The sequence below is a fragment of the Meriones unguiculatus genome, chromosome 19, assembly GCF_030254825.1.
Source record: "Meriones unguiculatus strain TT.TT164.6M chromosome 19, Bangor_MerUng_6.1, whole genome shotgun sequence".
NCBI lineage: Eukaryota > Metazoa > Chordata > Mammalia > Rodentia > Muridae > Meriones > Meriones unguiculatus.
The window spans coordinates 71,146,807-71,161,049 of NC_083366.1; the positions used below are offsets into that span (position 1 = coordinate 71,146,807).

The following is a 14,243-nucleotide window of genomic DNA, read 5'->3' on the forward strand; positions in this document are numbered from 1 at the left end:
CAGTGACCCCCATGAATGTTCTTAATGTTAACAGAGCCACACCATATCAGTTTCCTTGGCAGTGTTCTATGCCACCACTTTAAGAATGACGGAGGAAAATATGGCACATAGTTATCTGAACTAGCTAAGGCAGACTCGTAATTACACCAAGTAGAGCTCAAGGCATATTTTTATTATGTGACACTGTAAGGTTAGGGTTTAGATTTATATGGTAGCCATTTCCCATATAGGAACCCAAACTGACAATGGCTTTGCCATCTTTTCCAAAGACTTCTAAAGTTACTTGGGAGAAATTTGCAATATAAGTAACAGAGAGTAAAGAAAATTTGGGGATTCAGTTTAAGAAGAGGAACAGGATGGGAGCCTACCATAGATATACTCTGAAAGACTCCACCCAGCAGGTCGAAGCAGATGATGAGACTCACAGCCAAATTTTGGACAGAATGCAGGGAGTCTACGGAGAGTGGGGGGATAGAAGGACCCCGGACAAGACAGGGGCTCCACAAAGAGACCAACAGAGCCAACAAATCTTGGCCCACAGGTGAACCAACCACGGACCAGGCATGAAAAGGACCTAGATCCGATGCTCAGATGTAGCTCATAGGCAGCTCAGTCTCCATTTTGACTCCTAGTAAGGGAGCAGGAGGATGTCTCTGACATGGACTCTGTTGCTCACTCTTTGATCACAACCCCCTGGTGGGGCAGCCTTGCCAGGCCACAGAGGAAGAGGATTCAGCCTATGAGACTTAATAGGCTAGGTTCAGATGGTAAGGGAGGAGGGACCCCCTTTCTGTGGATTAAGGGAGGAGGATAGAGGGAAGAGGGAGGGTGGGACCAGGGAAGATGAGAGAGGGAGCTACAATGGAGATATAAAGTGAGTAATATATATTTAATTTATATAATATATATATAAAGCTAGTTATGGAATGTCACTATCTCTTCCTATAGTGCTACTAAAAGGAGCTCAGCCTCATGCTAACAGCCAAGAAACATATGCAACACACACCTATGACATCATTCAGTAAAAGTTGACAAGCTAAGCTGGGTGTGGTGGTGCACGCTTGTAATCCCAGCACTCTGGGAGGCAGAGGCAGGCAGATGGCTGTGATTTCAAGGCCAGCCTGGTCTACAAAGCAAGTACAAGACAGCCAAGGCTACAGAGAAACCCTGTCTCTAAACAACAACAAAAAGATGGCAAACTATTTCTGTGCAACTGATCATGCCTGCCATGATCAAGCAATTCACACATAGATGTTGTGTCCACAGATCTTCACAGGAGTCTAGAGAACAGACTCACATTGGGCAGATTTGGGGACCTGGCCTGACACCAGGCCTGGGACCCCCATTCTATGCACTACAACTCACGCTGCCCTCCATCCCCCTTGCACTCTATCATCAACCAGCATCACTGAATCTGCACCTCTGTAAGAATTCACCACTCTCCTGTTTGTGGGTCTACTAGCACATCTATTGCATTTCAGCTGAAGAAACTCCTCAACTCTGAAAAAAAGAAAATTACTGGGAGAAAACATAGTTCTCAATAACAACGCTTCCTCAAATTACCTGTCGGTCACACTGATACTTCATCTGAAACCATCCTGGTATTCTTGTTAGATTCATCTTCTTTAAAATGAGCCAGGATATTATTTGTTACTTTTTAGCTATACTGAAAAATACAAAAAATAATAATTTCAGTAAGATAAAATTTGAGCAAAGACCGTTATGAATTAATTCACTCATTACATACATACACACCTACACACACATATACACAAAACTGAGATTCCGAAAAAGGAAATTTCTTTCTGAGTTACAATATTCATTATGTCAACTAAACTGTCCTATATTGTATGCTGTTTGGTCTTTTAACCTTGCTTAGAATGATTACAAATCATTAAATCACTAGATTTTAACACATCACATTCAAAATTAACACTTGGAGGCTTCACATACTGATGTCCTTAACGAAAATCTCTTAAAATAAATCATATATTGCATAAAGATAAATGAAAATATATCATGAGCATTTTTTTTCAAGACGGGGTTTTTCTGTGTAATCTTGGCTGTTCTAGACTTCCTTTGTAGACTAGGCTGGCCTCAAGCTAACACCAATCCTCCTTTCATTGCATGTTTCCAGTGCATTGAACTCAGACTGTCATGTTTGATGGCAAGTGCCTTTTCCCATTGAGCCATCTTGCTGGTCCTCATGGGTATTTTATAGACAGTCAGGAAAGATTCAAGTAAAGTAAGGCTGAAATGAAAAACAATACATTTAAGAACAGTTAGGAATTAACACAGAAACCCACAACTGGTCAATTCACACAGAGTAAGAGATTTTTGGAACATTCCATCCTAAATAGATGTCTTTATCAAACCCCTCTGTGTAGTGGAATTTTAATCAAACAACATGGTTGCTTTTATCACATCCAGAGACTTTCTAGGTCTGTGCAATCTGACGGGAATAAAGACACACCCTTACTATACACCTTTAACCCCAACAATGAAGGTAAAGTTAGTTTGCAGAAGAAACCAGCCATGTTTGAAAGTGAAGTCTAATTAAGAAACAGAAAAAGAAATGTGAGGGATCAGAGAAAGATTTGACAGAATAGGTTATGTCCAACTCTCACAAGAACAGAGGGGAAGAAAAGAAGTGGCTTGAGGGAGAGCAGTACAGATAGGGGGGGAGACAATTTTACTGGGTTAGTTTTACAGAGACAGGGTACTAAGAGAAAATAAGCTAGACACAGGTGAAGACAGAATGAGCCAGAGAATGAAGGAGCCAGAAGATTAGAACAGATTGCAAGAGTTAGCATGAGGCCAAGCAGAGCAATTCAGTCAGAAGCTGAGAGAAACCAGTTTGAATCAGTCACCTTGAAGAGGAAAGTTGAGCTAAACAGCTGAGTTGAACCAGTCAGCCAGAGTTCAGAAAGAGCTAGAACGGCTGAACTTATTCAACAGTAAGTCTCAAAGGCTGAAAGCATTCTAGGCCTAGATTACACTGTATGGAGGCTAGACACATCCAGGACTAGGCCTAGGTCAGCAGATGGAAGCAGTAAAGTTTGGAGATGACAATTACATCAGGTGAATAAAAGTTACTTTTACAACTCTACTCAAGGCTCAGGAATTTATGAAAAAGGTGGGGGAAGACTGTAAGAGCCAGACATCATGGTTGTTTCCAAGGACATTGTCTTCCAGACATAACGGGACAGATGCACCTAAGAATTCACAGTGTGTGACAAGATACATAAGACCTGCACAAGTTCAAACCAGACAGAATCCAGGCACTGAAAAATGGATGTGGAAACAAAGCCCCGGCTTTATCCAAGAAGCTATTTGCAATTGATACCTGGAGAAGGAAAGGCAGTTTTCTCAAGTGACGTGTCATTGCTATATTAGCCACACTGCAGGACAGGCTCCATGCCACAAAATAAGTGGCCAACACAAAGTGAACTCTTGAACTTTATAGAGATAGATATAGACAGACAGATAGATACCTTGAAAAATATATATATATATATAGTCTTTTAGTTACCTTTTATTGTTTTTGCTTATTTGTTTTGATTTTAATTATTGTTTTGGAGGCTTTATTTGGGGGAGAGAAAAAGTAGATGGTAAGGAAAGAAAAGGAAGTTGGGTGGATAGGGAGATGAAGAGGATTTGGAAGAAGTTGGGACAGAGAAAAACATGATCAAAATATATTGCATGAAAATTTTAATCCTAACAATGGATTGTGAGTACAGGAAAGAATCCAGTGCTCCTAAAGCTTGATCTTCAGAACACTCCTTAAGCAGCAGCATTTGAGAGAGTCAGTAAACAGCAGCAGCTCTCCGGTCCTTTGCTCTGCGGTAAAGCGGGAGTGTCTGGCCTCACCGGCTGGCGCATGAGGACCATCTCACAAGGTAGAAGTATTTCTTGCTCACATCTGCAACACACAGTGCCAGAGTCTGAATACCAAGCTGTGTTCCAAGGAGAAATGCCAAGGGTCAGTTTGCAGAAGTGTGTCCAAATGTGCTGTTAAGTCAAAGAAGCCTGAGAAACAAAGCCAAGACAGCCCTAATGCAAGAAAGCACACGGAGAAACAACGGGTCAGAACTTGGAACTGGAGATGTGAGCAGGATCTCATACCGTAGGCTGCCATTGTTCTAAGTGAAGCAGAAGACAAAACAAGCCAAGATAGTAAAAGGACTTGAGACAGGGTAAATAGTAAGCAAACTGGCCTTTAAAACTTATCCTGGGTAGAAATTAATTCTGCCAGAGAAGATTTCTAGGATTGTAAAATCAGTGACAACAAATGGAACCTAAGCAGAAGAAGCTGATGGATCTTGGCTCCTTTTAACCATATTTTAAATGATTCCATTTCCAAAGAGAGCTGAATTTTGTCCAATGTTATATTTCCTATAGAAAAATAAATTAGTTCCAAAATTTATATAAAACATTAGGGTTTAAATAAGACACCGATTAGCTAATTTCTTTTTGAGATAGCTTAGTTGGCTGTTACTCAGAAACCTCCCCCAAGACAAGAAACATACAAGCTTCTAGAGTGAAAGTTTAAGAGTTAAGTAACATTTATATTATTCACATGTAACATTCTTAGACTGGGGTTCCCTGAAACAAACTAAAATAGGAGAATCCCTGTGCTAGTGATCCCCAAGGAAAGTGCTCCCCGGGGAAAAACAACCAGGAATCCAGAAGGCAGGAATGGGAATGAACCAAATAAGAGGCAATTTCAGGCAAATCCCCTTGTTCTAAAACCTGGATACAACGTGACTTCATTAGAATTCTCTAGAGTATGGGCCGTACCTTATGGTCATCCTGCCTTAGCAAATGAAAGATAGTTTTCCTATTATTGCACTGCACTAAATCATTATTAAAAGTCACCTACAGGATACCTTCTGGCTTTTCTCACAGGAAGGTAAAAATGGTCCTCATTTGCGTGGAGTCACACATACATGTTGATGGAACAAAGAAGCAACACACCTTGGGTGAGGACTCTCTGAATCAGATATCCAGAAGAAGCCTAATAACTGTGGTAAGTTTGGAGATAATATTATTTACGTATATATCAAAATCCGCTTGGGTTTTTATAGCAAAAACAATTATGAGTGGGGTAATTTCTGAATAGTCGGAATGTACTGCTCACGCTTGGACAGGCTGGGAAGTCCAGGGCTGAACTGTCAGGAGAGCCAGCGCTCAATACTCACTTGGCCTCACAGATGTCCCCTGCTGATTGCGGACTTGCAAGGAGAAAATTCTAATCTCAGCCATTAGGATGGAGCCTTCATGGCTTAATCATGCACTCCAAATCTATTGAAACGCTATTATAGTGAATTTTTGGAACCAACATAAGACTTTGGAAAGACCCTGACTTCACTTTCTGACCTCCGTGCTATTAAAGTAAAAGCTTTCTTTTGTAAGAAGATGATGTCATAGAAAAACTATTACTGGGTCTGGGGAGACAGTACAGGGGTTAAGAGCACTTGTTAGATAGGAGAGGGACAGAGGGAGGGTGGGTGGGAGGAGACGCAGGAGGGGCCACCGCCGGGATCCAAAGAGAATAAATTGTAATAAACAAACAAACAAATAAATATTTTTAAGTGGGGGGGCACGTGTTGCTCTTGCAGGGGACCTGTGTTAGGGTCGCAGCCCTGACACGGTGGCTCATGATTGTCTGTAACCCGCCCCAGAGGACCATTCACCGCTTTTGATCTCCATAGGCCCCAGGCACACATGTGAGGCACATACCTAACAACAAACAAACTCCTCATATACATTAAAAATAAGAAAATAAGCAAATCTTTAAACTGTTTTTAAAGAAAAACTATTATGAGAAAATTGTTATCAATGGCAACGAAAATTGGAAATTAGAGTGTTTGCTCTTGGTTGTAACCAACACCACCATCCATCTGGAGTTATAACGAGAGGGAAGTATGACGACAACAACAAAATGATCTGGAATGGCCATTGAGCACCCTTACAGTATAAGGATGAAAAGAATGCAAACTCTCTGCTGCCCATTGGAAAACAGGGGCATGAAGTATATTAAAATGATAATTAAAATTAGATTTTGACACATACTGTGGCAAAGTACATCATTATAAAATATACTTTACTAAAATTACTAAATAAATAACAATTTTTCATAAAATTACCATTATAAAAAGCATTAATGAAAATATTTAATAAAAACTATTGATAATTTACCATTTAAACAGCTCTTAAAATGTGATGCAAAGCTTAGAAGACTTTCAAGAGGTAGTTAATTGACATGACCTATAAAGTGCAATTATATTTATTGCATCTATAAGCAAACAGAAAAAATAGAAAATTTTCTTGCTATAAATCAGTTTCTTTCCTATACTTTCAATAAACAACTTTAAATTGCCAGTGTTTCTGTTTAATATCTCGACTTATGTTTATATGAACATTTGTGCCTAAATAATATACTAAAATATGACTAAATGATATTAAGATATTTACCGGCACCCTTTTATTTGTGTTGTGTTTCTTCCCTCTCCTGGTACATTTTTACTAATCAGGAAGCGCTCCATCTATAGCACAAGTTGTCTTCATATTACAGCTGTCCTCCTGCCTCCGCCGTCTAAGTGCTGGGGAGAAAGGGAGAAGCTGCCACACCTGGCTGTCAGTGATTTCTCTCTAAAGAATACCTATTCTTCCATCCTAGAGGTTGAGTTTCTGGGGTAAATGTGAAAATGTTTAAATTTAAGAAGATAAAAAGAGATGTAACGGATGGTTGGTCTGGTTTCCTGTTTCACTACAAAAACAGGAACAACCAGAATCAATTTTTAAAAGCTTCCGTAGAGTCACCACGCATTTTACAGAATCAATAATCACATGCTAAGTCCTTTTACCCATTGTAATTATGTATGTAATATGATATATATGCATGCATATGTTCTATGCAATGGGATCAGGAGATATAATCTCTCTCTCCATCACTCTGTCCCTCTCGCTCCTTCCCTCGCTAAAATGCCTCTCTATCCCTGTCTACTCAGGAACATTTCAACTTCAGCTATTTCCTATTCTTTCTCAGCATCTTAAATTAATTCCTTTTTTTATATTTCTCGAAACAAAATGCAGCCTTTTTCTGTCCCTGACTCTTGTGCACACACAGCTCATCAGCACATCATGTTCTTTATATTGTTACAGCCCCCAAGGATGCAGGTACTTTCCAACACCTTTAAGGGTGTAAGCTCACCTTTTTTTTTCTTTTTTTAATGTGGTTCTAATGTTGTTAAAATTATCTCTCTGCTTTTACACTTTATTCCCTTGAAGTCTACAATAGCCAAAATAATTTCCATTTACCTTAAAACAGATTCTCTCACTCCTCTGATAAAGAGATCCCACTAGTTTTGCTGATAAAATATATCAGGTGTAATTCGCAAGAAGTCTGATAATACTGAACATCTTTTCATGTGTTTATTATCTTTTAATACACCTTTTAATATTGTCACAATTTTAATCATGTGTTTTGTTTATTAAGATGCAGAGCTCCATCACATACCTAGGTAACAATTTTTTTTTTCAGATGCACAGCTAATGTATCTTTGCTCTATATCTGTTGTCAGCCTCTTCATTTCTTTAATTGATGTCCTGATAATCCCGAAAGTTTTAGTTTGGAAAAACAAGAAATGATCACTTTTATAGTTATTATTTCCAAGCCTAAGAAACAGCTTCCTGTCTGAACATCATAAGTAAGTCCTTCTGTGTTTTTTTGACAAGATGGTTCATGATTTGGGCTTTTACATTCAAATCTGTGATTTATCGCGAGTTAGTTTGTATGAATGGTGACAGGTAAGGGTTATCGTTTACATAACTGAAACGTGATTCTTTGTACACTACCTTTGGCAGGATTTGTAAAGGATTATCAGAATATTTTAATCTTGGCCATTCTGATGGGTGTAAGATGGAATCTCAGAGTCGTTTTGATTTGCATTTCCCTGATGGCTTTCGAGACAGAGTTACTCTAAGTAGCCACGGCTGTCCTGAAACTCTAGGCAAGACTGGCCTCAGACTCAGAGAATCTCTGCTTTCCTCTGCATATTCATCATCTTACCGATGCTCACCACAGCTTATTAGCGCATTTTGTGTTAGCACTGAGTAGTATTCCGGCATCTGAACACAACAGTTTATTTATCCGCTCACCTACTGAAGGATATCTTAGTTGTTTCCAAGTTTGGGCAATTATGAATAAAGTTGCTATAAATATTTATGTGGAGCCTTTTGTGGGAGAATGCCTTTCCTGTTGATTTGGGAAAACTCCAAGGAGTGATTGCTGGATTATATGCTAGGAGTATGTTTACTTTTGTTAAGAAACTGCCAAACGCTTCCAAAGTGACTGTTTCATTTTCTCTTCCTACCAGTGAGAAAAGTACTATCTTTATTTCCACAATGCATTGTTCCTCATGAACATAGTTGGAAAAAATGATGTGAGTCTATTTCTGGATTCTCTATTGGATTATACTGATACATTTGTGAGCTCTTTTAACAATACCACACTGTTCTAATTATCATAACATTATAGGAACTCAATTTTTTTTTCTTGTTTGTTTTCTCCATAAAACCTATAGAATCAAGTTGAGAAGATCCATTTTGGAGGGTACTTTGATTGCTTTGAAAAACACAGATTAGGCTGAGAAGAACTGTCCTCTTGACAGTTCAGAATCTCCACACCCTTGACTTTTGTATAGCTTCCAACTTAAGTTCTGCTTTACTGTCTTTAACTGGAATTTGTAGCGTTAGCTTTCATCAGGTAGATTGATGTAGTTAGTTAGGTTTACACAGTGATCCCTCACTTGTGTGGGTGACAATACAAGTAGAATTGTGTTTTATATTTCAAGTTCTGCTTTTCTCTTGTTCCTAGGTAGGGATTTGATTAATTTTGTAGGCTAACATTATGTCCAACAGAATTTGTTGCAATCACTTGTTAGAGCATTTTGTTAGCACCTTCATAGATGATCATGACATCTACAAAGACATTTTTCTACTTCATTGTGTGTGTGTGTGTGTATCTACAATTTGATTTTACTTTTGTATGAGTTTTGACTTCTGAGACGATGTTTGAAAATAGTGGTGAGAGAAGACACACTTCTTGTTTCTCGTCCTGACAGGAAAACTTCAGATTTTCCCAGAGTACATTGTTATATGACCTGCAGTTGTTCTGTGCAAGGCTGGTCTTTATCAAGCTTACAGTGCGTCTCTATCACTAGTTTTGTTAGAGTATTTACTTATCGTGAATGAGTTTAGAGTTTTGGACAGCACTTTTTCTGTATCTATTGGTTTGATCATATGATTTTTTTTTCTTCCTACACTTGTCAATAAGATATATTGTATTTATCAATTTAAAATACTGGCTGGCCTTGAAAACCTGGGATAGATCCCATTTGATCATTTTGTATAATTTTGCTTGTGAACTGATAAATTCAATTTGCAAAATTTATTGAGGATATTTATGTCTTTGTTAACCAAGCATACTGGACCACAACTTTTGTTTCTTTTTTATATTCTTACCTGGTTTTATTACATGGTCAGGGATGGTTCTGTAGAAAGAGATGTGAAACATCCTAGTGTTTCTATCTTCTGAAGGAGAGTGTAGATTAATACTACAATTTTTTAATAATTAATGCTTGATAGATGTGACCATTGAATGCATCTGTTCCTTATATTTTATGTTTTTAAAAGTTATTAGATGTTAAGTTCCTTTAATAGATACAGGTCAATTCACATTGTTATATTTGAATCTGTAAGAGATTTGACAGGTCATGCCAGTCAAAGAATTGATTAATTTCATTCAGCTTATCAAATTTATGAGTGAAGAATTCTATTATGTTCTTTTATTATCCTCATGATATTCATATGATCTTTAATGATTATTTTTTATTTCCATTGTTAATAAAAAAAGTTTTTTTATTCTTAGCCTTTTAGAGGTTTACCAATTTCATTAACTTTTTCCTAGAACTAGCTTTAGATTTTACTGATTTTCTTTATTGATTTCCTGCCTTTGATTTTTATTAATCTCTGCTGCTTTAATTCTTTTTCTCTGCTTTCTCTAAATTTAAGTCTCTTGAGATAGATGATTTTAGATTTTTTTCTAATATATGTCCTCAATACTTACAAATACAAATACCTTTTCATTTACCATTATGCAGAGAGTAAAAGTTTTAGTTCTGTGCTTTATCAGAGTAAAAAGTGCATGAGGGACAGGTGGAGAAGGATAGAGCTGAAGTTGCTTCCACACATTATTTTTGGTAGTTAGACACATAACGGTCAAGAACTTACAGAGGGAAATTGGGACTGCCATTCTCTGACTCTCCCCAGCAGCCCAGCAGTTACTGTGGGGTTTTATGGTGAGGGCAGAAGATGTGATTTTGCATCATAAGCATTTTTTGTTGCTGCCTGTCTACTCCCTGCACCTTTCTGTCAGGCAGTGGAAGAACAAATGTTTCACAGGCCAAAAAGGAGGAAAGAAAGAAGAGTTAGGGGAGTGGGGGAAAAGAAGAGAGGTGCAATGAAGCAGGAAAGGAGGGCGGGGAGAAGAAAAGAATGCAAAGGTATTTCTGGGGTAAAATATGCTTAGTCAGATTTAATAGACTTAATGTAATGCCTTAGCATATTAGTTTGGCTACATACGTCAGTTCTTAAGTTATCCTGTACTCAGAAGACATATTACTTGTTAACATTTTTTTTGCAATGTCTTTTTCAGACTTCCTCTTCATTTTGTAACATAAATTGGGAAATGCTCTGTCCTCTTCATATGGGAATATACAGCATTGGGATTGTATCTTCATAGTGTTGGAATTCATCAATGACACTAATGGAGACTACACTTTCTTCTGGTAAAACTTTCCGTAGCAAGTTTGATTTCTTTAAGAGATGCAGGAGGGAGCGGACAAGATGACGGTGCCAGGACACTGCATATGAGGAGCAGGACAACATTTTCCATACAGCGACCAAGAGACTGAACTCTGGGCCCTAAAACAACAGCGGTCGTGTTTCCCAGGTGAGAAAAACCCCCATAGCGTGGGAATCAGTCAGGTCCACTCTCAGGTCACCCAGCCAGAACCTGGAAGAGATCCGGGGTCATGCAGGCACTAGGTTGCCAGACCAGAGCCACACACCTGCATGTCCTGAATCACCTTCCCAGGCTGATCGGTGGTCACAAAAAACACCAGAGACTGGGAGTCCCAGTCGCAAGAAAACCCCATGGGGAAGGAAGGCAACAGGGCTGGCCACGGGTCACCCAGTCTTTACGGGGAAAAGGGCTTGCAGACTAGTGGGTACCCGCCGCCATCAATGAACTGGGCTCCAGCCATGAGCACAGACAGTTGCTGCTTGCCCAGCTCTCTGGCACAGACAGAGCTGTGCGCCCCAGGGCAACAGAGAATTGGAATTACTGTAAGGAGAAGAAATCCTTACAGGGAAGGAAGCAAAGGGGACGGACTTAGGCCACCCAGTATATCCCTGGAAAAGGTCCCACAGACCGGCCCAACCCAGGGGCCTGCTGTGTGCCAGAGAGCCTGCTGTTACCAGGAGAGCAGTACTCACCTGCCACAGATTACTGCTTGGGGACTGGGGCACAGAGCCCCAACCTCAGACCTACAAAAGCCCAGAATCCCTGAGATCAACCCCTGATACTGCTTCAAGGGGCAACCAGTTATTCCTAACAAAACTGACCAAACCACGGGACACACAGGTTACAGCAACTGATCACTAAATTTATAGTAAGAAACCCAGAAGCAGGGCAGCTGTCTTCAGGACTTCTCCAGGTGAGAGGAGAGCCCTCTCAACTAAGAAGGACCACAGTTACCACTCAGGTCTCTATGCCTGAGGTGAGCAGCAGCAACTCCTGAAAAACACCTGCCATCCAGTGACTATACCCAAAAAGCTGAGGTTTCCTTCAGGAAAAAACCATCTTCCTGCCATGGGGATTCTCTCCACCACAGGATTCCAGGAACCACCAGAAACTAACTCCCAACACTTAACATGGCCCAATGGGTAGAGTCCAGCATAAAAACTCAACCAACAAAAGTCAGAGCAATATGGCATCCCCAGAACCCAGTTATCCAGGGGCAAGTAGCCCTGGACACCCCAGCATAATTGAAACTCAAGAAGATGATCTAATATTTATGCTCATGAAGAGGATAACAGAGGAAACAAATAAAATGTGTAAAGACCTAGAGGAAGATAAACTCAAACAGATTATGGCCATCCGTAAAGAAATACAGGAAGTTGCGGCCAAACAGTTTGTGGCCTTTAGAGAGGAAAAGCTTAAATCACTGAAAGAAATAAAAGAAACAGAGAATTGTTCAAACAAACAGCTAAAAGAATTGAAGGAAAAACAGGAAAATACAGTCAGACAGGTGAAGGAAATCAACAAAATGGCTCAAGATCTGAAGATAGAATTGGAAAGATTATAGAAAACACAAATGGAGGAAATTGTAAAGAGAAAGAACTTAGGGAAGAAAACAGGAACTACAGAGGTTAGTATAACCAATAGACTACAAGAGATGGAAGAAAGAATCTCAGGTGTGGAAGATAAAATGGAAGAAATAGATGTATCTGTCAAAGAAAATGTTAAGTCTAAAAAAATTTCTGACACAGACCGTCCAAGAAATTCAAGACAACATAACAAGACAAAACCTAAGAATAATAGGAATAGAGGAAAAAGAAGATTCCCTCCTCCAAGGCCCAGAAAATATTTTCAACAAAATCATTGAAGAAAATTTCCCCAAGTTAAAGGAGAGGCCAATAAGAATACAAGAAACCTACAGAACACCCAATAAATTAGACCAGAAAAGAAAATCCTCCCGCCATATAATAAACAAAACAGTAAGTATACAGAACAAAGAAAAAATACTAAAAGCTGCAAGGGAAAAAGGCCAAGTAACATATAATGGCAAACCCATTAGAATCACACCTGACTTTTCAACAGAGATTATGAAAGCCAGAAGGGCCTGGACGGATATCATGCAGACCCTAAGAGAACACAGATGTCAGCCCAGGCTACTATACCCAGCAAAACTCTCAGTCCTCATAGACGGAGAAAACAAGATATTCAATGACAAAAACAAATTTCAACAATACCTACACACAAATCCAGCATTACAGAAGACACTGGAAGGGAAAATACAACCCAAGAAAGCTAGCTACATTCAAGAAAACACAGGAAATAATTAACCTCACTACAGTAAAACAAACAGCAACCAAGCACACAATCTTATGACCACAGCCAACATCAAAATCAATGGATCTAACAGCCACTGGTCATTAATCTCTCTCAACATCAATGGACTCAATTCTCCAATAAAAAGACACAGACTAACAGAATGGATGCGTAAACAAGACCCAAAAATCTGTTGCATACAAGAAACACACATAAGTCACAAAGATAGACATTACCTGAGGGTAAAGGGCTGGAAGACAGCTTTCTAAGCAAATGGACCCAAGAAGCAAGCAGGAGTAGCCATTCTAATATCTGATAAAATAGACTTTCAACCAAAATTAATCAAAAGAGATGGGGAAGGACACTTTATACTCATCAAGAGAATATTCCACCAGGAAGGTATCACAATCCTGAACATCTATGCTCCAAATACAAGGGCATCCACATTTGTAAAAGAGACATTGATAAAACTTAAACCACACATAGATCCCCACACATTAATATTGGGAGACTTCAACACCCCACTCTCAACAAAGGACAAGTCAACAAAATAAAAATTAAATAAATAAACAATGTCTCTAACAGAGGTCATGAATCAAATGGACCTAACAAACATTTACAGAACCTTTCACCCAAACACAAAAGAATTTACCTTCTTCTCAGCACCTTATGGAACCTTCTCCAAAATAGACTATATAGTTGGTCACAAAAACAAGTCTCAACAGATACAAGAAGATTGAAATAATCCCTTGTATACTATTTGATCACTATGGAATAAAGCTGGACCTCAGTAACAACATAAATAGAAAAAGCCTACACACATGTGGAAATTGAACAACTTGCTACTAAATGACAGCTGGGTCAGAGAAGAAATAAATAAAGAAATTAAAGTCTTCCCAGAACTCAATAAAAATGAAGACACAACATACCCAAACTTGTGGGACACAATGAAAGCAGTGCTAAGAGGAAAGTTCATGGCACTAAGTGCCTTCAAGAAGAAATTCGAGACAGCGCATTCAAGCAACTTAATGGCCCACTTAAAAACCCTAGAAAAAGAAGAAGC

The 14,243-nt window shown here is 39.0% G+C and overlaps 1 long non-coding RNA gene across 1 annotated transcript in view; it reads right to left on the reverse strand.

Annotated features, from left to right (window-relative positions):
* LOC132649162 (uncharacterized) overlaps positions 1-14,243 on the reverse strand; it is a 47,798-nt gene that overhangs the window by 24,591 nt on the left and 8,964 nt on the right. Inside the window, exon 3 of the long non-coding RNA XR_009587600.1 lies at positions 1,564-1,666. This is a non-coding gene — a long non-coding RNA (uncharacterized LOC132649162). The remainder of the gene's footprint in view (positions 1-1,563; positions 1,667-14,243) is intronic.